This window comes from Aythya ferina (assembly GCF_964211825.1).
Source record: "Aythya ferina genome assembly, chromosome: 4".
In the NCBI taxonomy this organism is placed as follows: domain Eukaryota; kingdom Metazoa; phylum Chordata; class Aves; order Anseriformes; family Anatidae; genus Aythya; species Aythya ferina.
The window spans coordinates 29,831,242-29,847,763 of NC_140300.1; the positions used below are offsets into that span (position 1 = coordinate 29,831,242).

A 16,522-nucleotide genomic window follows, 5' to 3' on the forward strand; every position below is an offset into this window, starting at 1 on the left:
GACTTTACTGTAATTCATACTGTAATGCACAACTGAAGTGCAGAGCTGGCACTAACTTTTGGAGACTTGCATGACAATGGAAATTCAACTCCACTCCTCTGAACACTGGCTTGAAGAACCTAACCTACATACAATGTTGTTCATACGATGACATAATGTGCTCATTAAAGAGACATACACAGGTTCCCTGAAAGAAGGCCCCGTTTCAGAAGTAATAAAGAAAAGTGAATATTCATAACTACAGTTTGGGACAGTAGAAAGAAAGTTTACAACCAAGCTCTTTAACATATACTGTATTTCAAAATAGGCATCTAAAATCAGAAGTCACTTTTAATAATCTTTGGAGAGATGCTTAATGTTTCTACAATACAGTTTAGCCTAAGCACTGAGTATATTTTAGTGGAGCAACGATGCAAACCACATACAAAGAAACACTTCCCAAATGAAATCTACAGAGATTCTGTCTTGACTACTCAGATAAATGTTGAATAAGAGCCTGAACATAAATTTGTATTAAATACTAGAGGTATTCACCATAGACAGATGAAGGAAAGCAGGATGAATACTATCAACATGTGTTTACACTTACAAATATCCCAGGAGCAAAAGTACAAAAAAAAAATAAATCAATTAAGTCTTACTGACTTGAAATCTTGTCCTAGTGACTTTAGTGACTAGTGTCACTTTAGTGACTAGTGTCACCACCACAGTGTTTAAAACAGGAGCTCCAAATTGATCATATACATATGATCATATATAATATATATATATGATCATATAAATATATATATATATTATTATTTTTTTCAAAAAAGAGTTGGATGTTTTTTCAGTTTCAATTCTGGTTAAAGCTTGCTCTTAGACTGAAATTCTAACTTAGGGCTACAATTTAGTGAGAAGGAGCTGCAATGAAAATGCAAATACAAACCTGCATGTCAGTAAGTGATATATTTTAATTAGGCATTATCCTATGCCTAAAGTTCTGATAAAATTTACAACTACCTTTCCAGGAAACTAGTTTTCATTACTTAAGTGCAAAGCTGGCCTGTCATTACCTCACATATATGCACTACAACATGCTCTGCATTTTAAAATAGGATGTGTCAAATACTCGAGATAAAATCACAATGTTGGGTGCAATCCAATCTATGAAGTGAAATTTACCACATTTACATTTAGTACTAAAACCATTACTTATGAAAATCCTAAATTGAAAACACTGCTTTAGAAAAGCGGGCATTAATTGTAGCAGTCGATTAGGGAGTCTTGGTAGGGTCTGCTTTTTGAAATGAATGGTCCTGGTTTACACTGCTGTGACAGCAAGACCCTTATGCTAACTCACAACAGGCATCATTCAGGAAGATCTGACAGCAGACTAAGGTCTTCTGGCTTACACCAACCATACAAAGGGGTGCACACAAACTTATGGGGACAATCGTTGACTTATGTCAACCAAATGTCCATGCATAGACCAGACATAAGCAACCAGCTTGGTTTGCTAGTGTTAAGTACCTCACAATTTCCTATTGAAATTAATACAGAAAGATATGGTGCCAATCCTTTCAAAAACTTTTTCTACAAATCAGAGTCTAACTTCATTCTCCACAGTAGCTAAAGTTTCTTCACTTCTCACCAAACTAGAGATTATTTAAAGCACCTAATGCCCAGTGTGAAAGTGATTCAGCTGCTTCTGCAAATCGTGCCTTTAAAGGCACTCAATTATCCAGTCAATTATCAGAACAAAAGATAGGATGTTACAAGAGAGATATTTTGTCTCATGTCTCTCTGTGAGGGTGGTTCCAAAAACAGCACCAATGATGGCTGGAATTAATTTGGTCAAGATGGCGATAGTTTTCTGAAACTGGAAGAAGCCAAGAGAGGACAAAGGCATGTCTGATTACAATTCTGCCTGAAAAACTGCCAAATCTGTTACAAATCTTGTCCCTCGGGTTACTGATTCTGTAAAAACGGCAAAAAAATGGCAAGTCAGATGCACTGCTTCTTTTTTATCGCTTCAGTCACAAATCAAAACTTCCTTCTCTCTCCTTCTGTTCTCCCTCCTAGCTTTCTCCTCTACCTTGGTCAGCAGCTGTATTGTACACAGGATAAGTTCCCAAAGCCAAGATTCTTCATTTTGGACTGGAAAAATAGTGTCTGCGCTGATTAATGAGACATTGAAAAACTTACCTGGTGACTTTGTGTGCATGTGATTTTCCTGCTGCATCCTGTTCCAGCATTACAAGAGCTATCGCTTAGCAATTCACCACAACAGAAGACATTCCTGTCCCTGGGGGAGAGACTACTTGAAAGCCCTTTTGCATGTCTGGACATGAGATGCTTTTCACCCATTTTACAATCTGTTATGGAGAAAGGAAATAAATTGTTCAATAGTACAATCACCTACAGAAAATGTCACTTATTAATATAACCTGTGAATTCTGTTTTTTAGGAAGACGATGTATGTTATCATGCTTTCTGGGAAGCACTGAACCTGTGTGCTGCTGTTAGGCAGCACTAGGGTACGAAGAATTGGAAGTTGATGCAAGTCATGTTTAGACATAGAAGTGAAATGCAAGCAATCTACATAAGCAAAGGGAAAGCTGTAGAGATGCACTATCATCACAAACTTTCAACTTAGTAATTTTTAGTGGCTTTGAAAACTCCATCAATACATGACATGAGGCAAATTTATAAAAAATCATTTTCTTTTCTCAACTCTCGAGCACAAGAAGATTGCAAAACTTAATAACTTGGGAATAAGCAATGAAGCAGAGAATGCACTATTAAACTTGGCTTTCCTCAGAGACAAGATCTCCTGCTGTTTTATTCTTTTTCTTCTCTAATGGGAACATTCAAAACCAAACTGTATCAAATGAACACAAGTCAGTGATTTAACTCTAGACTTTTTGCTCTGTTCCTTGAGCTGTTATAATTCGGCAATGCCAAACTCCATCTTTTAAGAAGATGACCCTTAAGGGTTATTTTTTGCCAAGTCAGTGCAAGTGCTCACCTCACCTCAGAACCAAAACTCAGAGAGGGCCAACAAAGAATCAAGAGCAGTCATCACAGGTGGAAAAAACATCCTTATACAGTCCTTATACAGTCACAGACACTTGGAAGATTCAGTCCAGTTCTCACCAAAACTGTGTTTCTATCATGAAAACTGTTACTGTAACTTGAACCAATTTGAAGGCAGTCTCTGAAGGGAAGTCAGTGACTGAATTGGAATGGATCCACTTCTAGTCTCTCTGCCCTAAGGAGAGGGAGAAACATTTTTAAGTTCAAGCAAACACTACAAAACAGAGCGACTAATTTAACTGTTGCAATCCTGCAACACACCAGTAGACTCACTTTAAAATACATTTAAAATTGAGTCTAAACACAAAAGTAGAAAAAGTAGCATAAGTATGGGAAGTAAGCAATAATTTCTCTAAATGGATTGGGTAAATTATAGCTTTGCCATATAAGAGGTAGAGCAAAGCGGTTCTACCTAAAAGGCCAAGCAGGGTTCAGTTTAAAGACCAGGCTGTTGACTTGAACAAATACTCCCTCCAGCCCATGTGTGATAGATTACTTCCCTCCCTGTCTAAGGTCTGGGCAGGGGTGAAGAAAAAGCTGCACACATTCACCAGCGTTACATGAGTAACAGTCTACAGCTCCATCGAACTGTTCTACAGCTCCGTAAGAGGCTTGAGATTTCAGCTCAATGCAAGGAGTAGCCAGTGAAACAGACGTTTACGTTTTGCTTCCAGGTTCAAACTTGTCAGCATGGGGGAACAGCACGTGCTGTTGAGTGCAGAGAGCTGAGTCAGCTACTAATTTCTGGACAAAACCCTTGTTGGAGATAAGAGACTCTATGCTTTCATTGTGGTACCGCAGAAGGGCAGTGTAACAAATTACTTCTGTCCTCAATCATATGTAGCATAACAACATTATCATTACAATTGCCAGGTGACATCTACTTTCACAGTGGCTTACTGAACGGCAAGCAGTAGATTTCAATGAAATAAGGTGGCTACTACATAGCCTAAGGTACTGCTGTGTATTTCATAGTAATATTTTGTAGTAAGAGGGCCCTATACACTATGCAGAGGATGCAAATGAGTCTAATTAATATTCAACACTTCCAGAAAAAAATCAAACTGTTAAACCAAAGTACACAAATCTTTCCAAATACCTGCCATGATGCATCTGGTAGCCTCACCTCTGTGTGTTTTGAAGTACTGCAAATGGGAAGGTATGTATTGCTGCATAACAAATAATTGCACCCTTTGGTTTCAAGACAAATTATTGCCATATGTTAGTCACTGGCCTCCTGAATTGTTAATGGCATGTACCGGAAGGCCAAAAGAGATGAGAATCACTTAGACATAGCAAAACTTAGAGATGGTCTTCATGTTTCTTTCAGTCTGCTGGATACTTCTCAGGGTATAAGAACATTTCAAGTGCAAAGCTGAGCTTCAGGACAACACAGATGTTCTGAGCAACTTATAGCATCCAGTTCTGATCAGTAATTAACTTATGTTCATCAGAAACCTACTTTAACATAGCAAAGATATATGAACATAGATTTAACCACATCTGAGGAAAGCAACAGGTCGTTATTCACCTGAATTAGCACCATGGTTGGAGGTGCGAGCCAAAACTATGCCTCTATTTTACAAGATACTGTATGTTAACAAGTGAAAAGAGACACTCCTGAGCCTGCAAAACTTAGAGGTAAAATGCACAGAAAAGAAAGAAACTGGAATTAGAGATGCACAGTTTAACTACGTAATCTAATGCCAGGGAGCTGGCATAGGAATCTAGCTCTCAATCCACATCCATCTGGTCTTCCAATTGCTGTTCCTCCAGAAGGGTGTCTTATCAGTAGAAAAAACAAGCATGTTATTTTCTTTTTTTTTTCTTTTTTTTTTTTTTTCTTCTTGGAAGAGAATAGTCATTGGAAGTTCATGTACACAGGTCACTGAATAAAAGCAAATTACTGTGAGTTCAAGTGACTTTTCCTGAAATGTCACAGCAGCTCATTCTCGGAAACTACTGATAACAGACTGACAGTGCAGGCATTGGGAAGAACTGAGTGTATCTACAGTAAAAGAAATACTGACCAACATTTCATCACACCATCTAAAGGAAAGTGAGCCTCAAAAGGCCACACTAGTTGCATAAGAGACTTAATGTCCACAGACTAGTAGTGAAGGAGCCACTGTCACATTCTGGTTGCTTTTGAAAGCAGAGCTCCAAACTATCAGAAATGATGAGAGGAACAATGATGTTATGATCCATCACTATACAACTTTGGAGAGGAAAACAGCCCTTCTTCCCAGCTCAAATGACCTGGGGAAATTCTTTAAAAAAATTTACATATTTCAGGGGACAAAAGAAGATATGTTATCTGAGCAAATGGTCTTCAAATGAAACGTGGACTCACATGGACAAAACTGAAACTATCTGGGCATTTCATGAAGCAGGCCTGATGTAACAATAAGGCAAATACACTAGGTTCCTTCAGGATGCTTGTTGTGATATGGAGAGAACTGCATTTGCAGAGGTTCATTCTAATCCCATGACAGATTTCAGCTCTGTTACTGTGCTACCCTGCTCTGCCTGGACCTCCCATTAAAGTTACTCGGATGAACCAAGCACACAGAGTGACCAAAATGCCAAACACAAAGAAAAGTCTGTTCTAAATAAAACACTTCAGCATACTTTAACCACTCACACTAACAAACCCAGATGTTCCCCCAAATTGGACCCTCACCGAGTACACCATCTTTCTATTCCTGTTTTAACTGTGGTTTACTACTTGGAACTGAGAAGTGGTTCGTTCTGAAGAATGTAGTCTTAAATGGAGACTGTGCATTTTTTTAAGTGTATGTTTCTGTTTGGAAAGAAAAGCTTCAGTAAATGAGGTGAGTCACATAATGGAGAAGCACTTATCAAATGGCTAAATTGATTAGACCACAGCACGAAAGAGCAACACAGCTGAAAATAGCCAACATGCAGAGTAAATAGGAAACCTCTTTGGGCTGTTTGACATTGTGGTCTGCTTGTGGAGCCAGTTAATAAACCTAGGGGCTGGGAATGCATTATCCAAACTCTGACCCCAGCTAAGTATAATTATTTGAACAATACAAATTGGAAAGAGACTTAATCTAAAATAGTTTTGCATGAGATAAAAAAGGATTCATAGTTCATAAAGCACGTCCTCTGTAATGAATAGGCACTGCTTTCTCAAAAGCACTATAATCAGCAGCTTCAAGCTGCTCAGCAGCTTTTTCGTTCAAAGATGGTGCTATTTAACCTACTTGGCAGCATGCTACTTTTAAGCATAGCAATCTAAAGACATTATTACATTTATCTGCACCTTTCTTCTTTCCCATATGTCTGTACATCAATTGTTTCAATCACTTCAAGCATTTTTAGAACAATATTTCCAGCATGTAATAAAATTGAGGAATCCCTCTATTAACTTGGTATGATTTCACAAATATATAGCTTATGTATAAAACAGTATTTATAGAAAATACAACATATTTTTTCTACCTAGCCTTAACATGTCAAAGTTTTGTCATGCAACTGCATAGTAAAAAGGCATTTGCTTAAACGTTTTAAGACAACCACTTAAAATGCACTCAACTTGGTATGTTTAAAACTGCATTCTACTCTTATTAACATTTTTATACCACTTTAACCCCATTAAATTCAGGACAGTTATTCCACTAAAAGGTGCCCACCTTTTTTCAGTTTGAGTTTCAAGTTCCAGGCTGCTGAATGGTTCATTTGCAGGACCATGTTATTTTAGGAAGAGGAAAAATCCAGTATGAACAAAAGACAATGAGAAAGTCAGGCACTCAGTCCACAGAAAACCGCTTCAGTTGCCCTATAACAGACAAAAGATAGGATTAGCAAAAGCTAAAGAAATTATCTGCAGCTGTACACCTTTCCCCAAGGCAGCATCTAAACCACCTACAGGATATCCATTGAAACCATTTCTCACAGTTCAGAAAATCTGCAGTGGTTTCATGCTCTTACAGTCTTTTATTTCCTTCTTTACTTCTGATGTTGCAGTGATACAATCCTGCACTGAAATCAAGTGTCTGTTCTCCAATAGCAACCTTTTCCTTGTTCTACGATGAGCTCTTTTAGTCACAACAGCTATATCCTATAAAACAGTGCACCCAAGTATTTCAACACCTGTTAAAGTCTATTGCTATGTTACCAGAGACAGACAAATTTATGGAAATGTTAGTCACAGAGAATAAGAAAAAAAAAGTCTTGTCACATAGAATGTGACAAAGATACAATCTATATCATTGCATCCCACTGTGGTTTAAACTTTCCACAGTACAAAGAATTACATTCCACACTGGAACAAGAATTCTTCTAGTTCCATTCAATAATATATGTCTCAGTACTCCATCCTCCTTGACAGATTTGTTGAGTCTACTTTGCAATGGAGTTAAGCACTCAGTTCTTGATCTCATGCATATGAATGGATACTAAACATTGTCTTTGTTCTAAATCAGGAGACACGATGACTTCAAGCTAATACTCAAAAGATCTCTCTGGCCTCTGTATGAACAATTTCCTCTTTTACTTTCCCCCACTGCCTGCTGACACCAATGGATCTGAAGGCAAAGAAAGAAACATTTAAATATCACTTATTAGCTAGCATTCTGCAATCTGCTTTGACAAAAGGGCAGAGGTTAAGGGCCTAATGGTTGCTATATTTTCCCACTGCAAGAAACTAATTATTTATATTTTTTAAAAACTTGTGTTTGTTTTCATGTTGGTCAAAAGACAACAGTTCAGCCTGATACATGTGATCTGAAGAATCAAGAAGAAACAGACTGAAGAATCAAGCAGGTACCTTCCTTATTTAGAAAGTAAGAAATGGAACTTCTATGTTAAGTTTTGAATGAAAAACTGCTCTATCCAACAACCCTACATGGAAAGTCACTTGAATCTTCAAGTGGGTTTCAAAAGGATTAGTTACCTTTCCAGCTTTTATATTCATCTTTTTATTGCTCTCAGAATCACCATAAATCAACAGATGGATGTCATCAACGTATGCAGTATGTAAAACATCGTAAAAACCTAGCTAATTTTGCAAGGAAGGAGGTGCCAGAAGACTAATACTACAGCCAGGGACACGGTTCCGGTACATCAGGAATCAGTTCCAGGGCACCACTCCAGGCTGTTCTAACTCCAAATGAGTGCTGTAAAACAAGTAATACATCAACTGTCTAAAATGCTTATCAGTGTCTGAAAATTGAGAAAGAACTGGAGAGTAAAATTTGCATATCACCTCATAACAATACCTTCTAATTTTGAGGGGGAAGCGATGGCAAAGATTATTTGAGAATTGTAGCTTTTAGTGTTATGAAAAAAGGGCCTGGTTTGATTCACTGCTATATGATTTATTGCCACACCTGGCAATATAGGGCTAAGGAATTTTATGGGCAAGGAAATGCCACTTGATGCTTTTATAATTAAAAAGAACAATGTTTAGATAGTTTACATGATGTGACAATTTTCTTTGTGAACATTTACTTAAAACCTTGTGCCAGGAACACTGAGGAGACTACATTCAAAATTAAAAAACATATTCCTTTGGACCCTCACTGCTATGATTTAAATCATCCTGAACAGTTCACAGAGACTAAGATAGGATTTTACATTCCCACTGCTCACCTCTATGAAATTATTAGAGGTAGAAAAGTTCTTTTTCAGAAATAGTAATGAGACCAAAGGTTTCTGAGCGTGTGTGTCCACGGAGGCTGATTTGCTCCAGGAAGATGAAATGTTTCACATATTTTATAATTGCATCTTAAAGCTGGAGGTTGAGAGGAAGTTAGCTACAGTAAGGGCGATACCTCCAAGTTAAGTCAAAAAAGCCAGGCTGAATTGTCCCAGTGGAACCTGCTTTGCACACAGCACCTTCAGAACTCTGTCCCCAACTGTAATTGTTAAGTCCCTGAAAACATAGCTACAAGATCTTTAGAAAATCTAACCGAATGTGCCAGAAAACCACATGCCACTGCTTAGGATCCAGTGACATAAGTACAATTTGCTACCATCCAAGTGCACAAATGCTATTTCCTTTGTCCTCTTGAATGAACCAAATTAAACAACAGAAACATTCCCTGATCACCACTAATCTAACTACCTATGAGTTTCTAGGTTTACCAATTGTTGTTTTATTCTCACAGGACAGTTTCTCCTGAGCCATACTTATTATTAGAGACAAAACCAGCCTGATGTTGCTGTAGAAAATAAGCCTAGAAATAGAGTGTAACAATTAACGTAATTAATGTAAACGACTAGATGTGTCAAACTAAGACTTAACAGAAAATTAAAATGTATGAGAATGAAGACTATTTCAACTCCATTCTGCCTAGATACTTTGTGGGAAAGAAGATAATAGCAGAGTATTATTTAGATTTTTGAGCATCCTTTGCTAAAGTCCTTCTTGAAGAAAAGCTGGAAAAAAGAGGAAGCAAGTAAGAGGTAAATTTTTTTAATGTGGTCAGAAGATAATAACAATTTTGTGATTTTTTGTGCTCTTTAATTTATCTGTTAAAAACCTGAAAGAAGATACTCAGCCAATACTGTTATTTTGTTATTTGGATGTGCAACGTAAAATAAGATTTCTGTTTAAAACAAGTCAGAGTAACTTGGAACTGTGAAATAACCCTCCACTATCAGCAGGAGGACAACTATCTGAAGACAAGGATATGTATCATACTGAAGAACTGCCATAACACAATTCTAAATCAATTTATTTAATTAATTATGATATAAAAACCTAAGAACTACCTGGAGTAGATAAGACCAAGCTAGTGAACTCCTTAAATATATAAATGAAAGAGGAAATACCTGAAGAGGGAAAATGGACTCCTGAGAAAGCTGAACAGGCTGACTGGGAGAGGCAGAGAGCAAAGAAACACAATACTTACCTGATAAACTTGGAGAAGAAACATTTTTTTTCTTCAGAGGGAATGCAAGACCTTGACCTGTTTATGTTCATTCTCTGTTTCTTCAAAGAACTTTACAGTATCTTGCTTAGCTTTCTGTGAAGAGTAACAACTCATCGTGACACGATAACAATTTAATGCATTTAATTCAGCTTTTCTCTATTCCTCTGAACACTTAAATAACTTGTTTCTAAAATCAATGTTATATTCCCCTAGGGAATTCCCTAGCTTGTTTGTCCCCAGAAGAGAGACGCCCAAAAGAACAGATCACAAAAGAGTGGTTTCTAAAGGAAGGCACCCATTGAACTCTGGTTTATCCTTGAAAGGCTAAGAAGGTCTGTTTCTGTGCAAAAAGTCAGAGAGTTCACCACTTCAAATGTACAGAACTAAAGCAAAGCCAAAATAGTTTCTGCTATTACCTAAGCTTTTTTTTCTTTTTTAATGTTATTCTGCATATACATCTACCAGAGACAGCACAGCACTGAAAGGAATGAAGATGTGGGCTTTTTTTTTCTATGTATAAGCTCAGTTACATCACTTGCCTTTGCTGCACTAGCTTTCCTTTGCTGTTCTCTGTCTTGGTAAGCAGGCATGCAGAAGCGAGGCAGAGAATTCTTGTCCTGAGTGTGCACAGGTTTAACATCATTGGGTTCTTAATCACTGGTTCTTAATCACTGGTCCTTTGGATGCTTCTGTAATGGCCATTATAACAGCGAAAGACACTGGCACCTTCTGAGCAATTTTATGTCTGTGCTTACGATCGCTGCTTCTACAGAAGCATAGGCAGTGTTGGACCAACCTCATACTTCTGCTGTTGACAGAGGTGCTGTGGACAGTAAAGAACCTGAAACCAGAGTACTTATTAACAACGTTAATTGTTTAGCCAAGACAGTGTTTTATCTGGACAGAACTTGGCCCTTAAATTTTTGCAGGTTTGGGGAAAAATCCAGATTAACTGAAGCAGTTTGAGCTGTTAGACAGAATTCATGCTTCTCATTTCTATAATTCACAGTAATAGGCCTCTTTAGGTTTTCAATTTTTGGCTAAGTTCTTTTAATGAGACTCAAGTTGGATCTGTATAGGTCTCACATCTTAAAATATTTAAAAAAAACACACCATATAGACATCTTATTAATTTTAAGGAGAAAGAAAAAAAGAAGAAAAAAAAAAAAAAAGCATTTGTTAAAACAACAAGCCCCAAAACTTGCATTAATATAACAAAAATGTAAACATTTGAAGGAAGATATACATTATCCTAATGAATATATCTTTTATATACTGTCAAAGCATCATCTTTCATCTGGGTTTTCCTATTAGGATGATGGGGAGGTGTGCTGAAGTGATAAGACTGTGGAGTTTACTCTGGATATATTAAGAATGCACACTGACCAAAAGCAATCAGTGAAGAATTTGACCAAACATTTAACTGACAATAAATCTTGAAAAGTTTGGCTAAGGAGCGATGTGCTTGGATGAAAAAGCGTGCATTCAATGCTGACTTTTGTGGAGGTCAATGGCAGAGAAATCTGTTTTTTAATGTCAGTTTTCAGAAAAGAAAATTATCTTAGTAAGCTGAAGAGTTGAGTGGAAAATTAGATCATCACAAAATCACAGCAGAGTCAAGATCTCTAGAGGTCCCTTCCAGCCTCTAGTCCAGCTCCATGTAGAATCATCTAGAGTCAGTTGCTCAGGACTTTCTCCAGTTCAGCTATGACAAGATGAATGAAAAAAAAATTAACACCCAATTCCACAGTTATGCTAAATAATCAGATACCTTGTGATCAATGCAGAAAATCAGAAAGAACTTATCAACAGGAGTAAAGCAAGGCAAAGCTTCAAGTTTAAGATCTGAAACCACGCTACTAAAAATCATTACAGTACTAACAACTGAATTTTCATGCTTCTCTTTGAAGGGTGTTTAAGAGCAGAGAATATCAAAGGGAACAGAAGCATCAGGGAGTGAAACATGAAAAGGCAGAGACATTTAATTAGAAAAGAATCAAAATGAGGAGATGAAAAGAAAAAGCCCAAGAAACACAAAAATTTATGATGGAGACAAGTATTACTTCCAAAATGATTTCTACTGGAAATATTAAAACTTAATGTAAGTTTTCTGAATGGCCCCTACAGCATTATTTGTAACTCATGGGCAGAGTTTTCTTAAGTCTTCAACATCTGACTTCATTCAGATTCCACTAAAACACAGACATTGTCTCAGCAACTCCAGACCAAAAGAAATTAGAGAAGACAAAACAAACACAGGCACTACTGAACCCTGATACCTGAAAATTCTGAAATTTGCAATACTTTTCTCAGGGTCTGCTTATGGCAGCACTGGCCTATTGAATTAATGTATTATATATGTCAGTAGCAGACTACTTTCATTCTCATCAGACTGGAAAGGACTCACTTGTTCTTAGTCGTATATTATGTTTAGTTGCAACCTTATCCAGAGTGAGTGGAATATTTAATGAAAACATCCTGTCATTCAAACTGGGCGTTGCTTAAAGATTCAGAGCACTGTCACAGTTTCTATTAACTAAGCACTTCTACAACAGCAAAAGGAGGTTGGCATTGGGATTGCTATTTCTATAAAGATTTCAGTGTTTATGCTTTTAATGATTCACTCTCCTAACTAAATAAAAGCAACTCTTGTCGAGGTTCACTTGCAATCATGAACACTCAGAGCTGTATGTTAATATACTAGAGAACTCAGATAAAAGATAGTAATTTCTGTCAATTTTGGTTTCACGCTGTCAGTGAATGGATTCCTGACTGCTCCTGCATCTTTGTTTTCCTTCCCATTTTGGTGATTATTTCAGATATCCTTGCATTAGCTCTGCAAAACTAGGTTGAATTCCACTGGTAAAAATTCAAAGAGAAACAATATTGTGAGCAATTCCCCTCCTTTCTTTTCCTACCAAGGCCCTCTGTATTTTGAGTTACTCTGATAGCTGAATTTGGATTCAATCCACTTAACTTCAATAACTTCTGGATTTTTTTTTTTTCTTTCCCAGATCTACTGGCTTCCTCCACCCCAACTGAGATCACTATTACTACACATACTCTCATGCACTGGTATATCACTTTTTATATCACAGTGCATATGTTTTTGTATTGCCATAAACTAAAGGAAGACAGCCCAAGCCAGTCAGAAGACAAAGATAGCACAATCAATACAACAGTACACTATAGATCAACACTGCCTAGAGTTGCTGAGGCAGCTTTGCTGCTCCTACCTCTTTCCTTAACACAAGACACATTTGATTTTCTCTCATTTCTATCGTCAGCAACGATTTCTTCTCCTACTTTAATCATTTAAAAGAAAAGCTCTAATGCTTCCATCAATTCAGAACAAAAGAAAGCAGAGATAATCTGGCCACATTTGCTCTTCTCACAAGAAAGGCAGAAACCAAAAAACAGATTATTTCTTGCTGTGGAAGGACACAAGACAACTACTGTGCAGGGCCTGGGATGATGCCAGTAGCAGAGTCCCTTTGCAGCAGCTGACTGAAGCCTAAGGATGGAAAAGGGACAAAGATGAACATGCCCCGACTGTCCCACACTTTACAGAAGTATTTTACTATGTAACCTGCAAAGTGCTTTCTGTCCCAAGATAACATCCCTCCATGACTCCTCTACAGCAGCTGTAGGCAAACTTCATATATCCCATCCACAACTCCCAACCCACTAATAACACAAAATCACTTATATTAAACAATTTTTTAACTACTAGTCCTTTATTATCTCTAAGTCAGAATTAGCCAAGTGGAATCAAATAACTTGTTTTCCTAGTCCCCTGATAATGCTGGCTGTTACTAATGTTGTTCACAATATATTCTCCAGACAAAAGAAGGCAACCACTCTTCAGCACACATACCTTAGAATTAAACTTAGGATAAAGCTGAGATGTAACAGTCCTCAATAACACTACATTACAGACATTGTTTGTAGCCATCAAATTATGTAGCCTGTCAGCAAATCTAACCTCAGCATTTCCTTTTATTCTATGATGCTTAAGTCAGCTCCTCAACATGCCTAAGATGTTTAGTGGGCATTTTTTCAAAGCCCACTGTCTTTTTACTATATCAGGTAACTCTTTGCTTTCATCACCTACGAAAGGATGAAAAAAAAAAAAAATAAGTAAGCAAGGATTGCTTTACGTGTATCACTCACATCCCATCTAGGATTTATCCTTTCCAGACCAGCTAGGTAATTACATGTTTAAATTCTCTTTCACCCACTCTTCCACAGTATTTATAAATCCTGCTCTCCTGGCTGTACCCCACCAATACAGAACAGAAGTAGTCTCTACAGGTTTCGTTGCACTTCTCTTTTGTAACTCATTCTGTCACTTACTCCTCTTGGCCATGCTCTGGAAGTGAATTTAGACTCAGCCACAGTAATCACCTCAGAGCCTGGGTGGTCTGAGCATCAAAACACAGCTATGCATGGCTGTATGAGACATGAAAAAAATATTTTTCTATTAATACATAAATGACTCTGTCCTGATCGTTATTAGTACCAAAGAATTTCACTCTTTGTCTGACAGCCAAAGCAGAAGTGACACCTCCATTTTTCCACTGTAACAATCCAATCATCAGCCTTACATTTTGACTGCTCCTGAAACGAGTTATTGCTCTGCATAAGTTAAGTAGGCTCCTGCTGTTGCTGTTTGTTAATTATTGTCAGTTTGTTTCTGGAAAAATATCGTGCTGTCCAACTATAAATGTATCAAAGAAGTGTTTTACTAAGGTCTCCCCATAGAATCAAATAATTTAATAAAGTAACAGACAGGAAGGATGAAAAAGAGCCTTTGGGGGGCTGATCAGCTTAGATAGAGCCAAGATCTTCACCAGTTTCAGCAGTTTAAAATTAGAACTTTCCAATTTTAAGGACGGCTGTACAATATTCTGAAATTTAGCACTTAATTGGAATTCCTTTTCCCAGGAGGCCAATTCCAGCCTGTTACTCTTTTTTCATACTACTGCTTTCTTTTAATAGGTCTAAATGTGCTCCTACTAAAAGCCCGGGCAAAACTCCAAAAGGGTTCTAACAATGAAGACGCAGACAAAATAAGAAACACCTTTAAGCAACCAACACGTTAAAAATTTCTTTTTCCAAGAGATTCCTCTCTCTGATGTATTCTAAGATAAGGGATTGAGCTTGTTAGGTTTGGAAGATTCTTCACCATATTGCCTTTCAAAATAAATGGGGGAGTGGGGAGGGGCAGGCACAGAAAGGCAGAAGGGTTTAACTCAGAAGAAGCCTGAGATGGTAAGAAAGATGGAAGTACCCTAACAGAAGTTATCACACATAAATACCCTTTCTAGAATTTTTACTATTGTAAACGTATCATTTCCCCACCATTTGTGCTTCTCCCTTTCCACTTCTTTCTTGCAGCACCTGATTCTCATTTTTCTTCGGTCAGTTCCTTCAGTCTTCCATTCACACTCCATATGTTTCTTTCCTAGGCTTGTTCGTTGCCCTCTCTTTTCCACTTTTACCCTCTTTTGCCATCTTCTGCCATTAGATTATTACCTTCTCAATCTGTGTTACTCTAGTCATCCTCTTAACTGAAATTCAATACCCTTTCTGAACTGGAAAATAGACTTCCAAATGCATGGTATCTGGGTGGTTTTGAAGTTGGGCAGAAACACCTTCACATTTAGACAGTTCAGAGAGAGCATTATCATTTTGCACAGATAAGGCAGTGCTTTCAGTGGTGCCTACTGGCTTTGTTTTCCTTTACATTATCTAAATTAAACCATGCAGTACGGAATGTCGGTGCGTGGAAATGATGTACACATTTGGAGTATGTTAAGTGATAGTATGAAAACAAAAATAAGGGAACATTGGCTTCTGGACACCCAAAGCCTCTGACTCAGGAGGGAGAATGGCTGATGTTCTCACACCATTGCTCCAAGGAGAGCAATCAATTCCTGGGATAGCAAGGTAGAAAGGAACATGGATAAGAGGAGGAATTGCCCAAATAAAATAAAAGATGAATTCAGTGCTTTTGCAAATAAAACTATCACAGTGCACGCAAATGTAAAAGAAAAGAAACTCCAAGGCAGAGCACAGAAAATGCCAAGCTAGAACTGACATAAGCCTGTAAGTGCAAACCACAGCATCCAACTTGATCACAGCTCCAAGGTGCTCTGCCAAGAGCACCAGCTTTCCTGCTTGAACCAGGAAACTGGGCAGAACTGTGGAAACCATGTATGCATGACTTACTGCTTTCCCTTTTCCATTTCTGGAGTTATCTGCTAGTACAGGTATTGTGCTTTTGCATACCACGGAGGATTATCGCCTTCTCTCTCCACGCACTCTTCCCTTCCCACCAGTGAGAACCATTTCCTGAAATCCTGAGGCGGAAGATTTTTGCACTCTGATTCCATCTATTGACATTTCTTATATTTCTTCCTGGAACAAAGAGAAACACAGTCCATATATTAGAACTTACACAATTTTTAAACAGTAATGTCTCTGAAGCATGGTAGTATGTTTTCAGTTTGCTGAGCACAGCTGTGCTCTTAAAC

The 16,522-nt window shown here is 37.7% G+C and overlaps 1 protein-coding gene across 1 annotated transcript in view; it reads right to left on the bottom strand.

Moving 5' to 3' along the window:
• Positions 1-16,236, bottom strand: part of ADAMTS3 (ADAM metallopeptidase with thrombospondin type 1 motif 3) — a 163,755-nt gene extending 147,519 nt beyond the window's left edge. Inside the window, exons 1-6 of the mRNA XM_084518019.1 lie at positions 16,218-16,236; positions 10,523-10,824; positions 9,963-10,076; positions 6,738-6,883; positions 3,011-3,253; positions 2,188-2,357 (exon numbers count right to left, since the gene is read on the bottom strand). The gene's annotated coding sequence lies outside the window, so the exon portion shown is untranslated. The remainder of the gene's footprint in view (positions 1-2,187; positions 2,358-3,010; positions 3,254-6,737; positions 6,884-9,962; positions 10,077-10,522; positions 10,825-16,217) is intronic.
• Between the last annotated feature and the right edge of the window lie 286 nt (positions 16,237-16,522).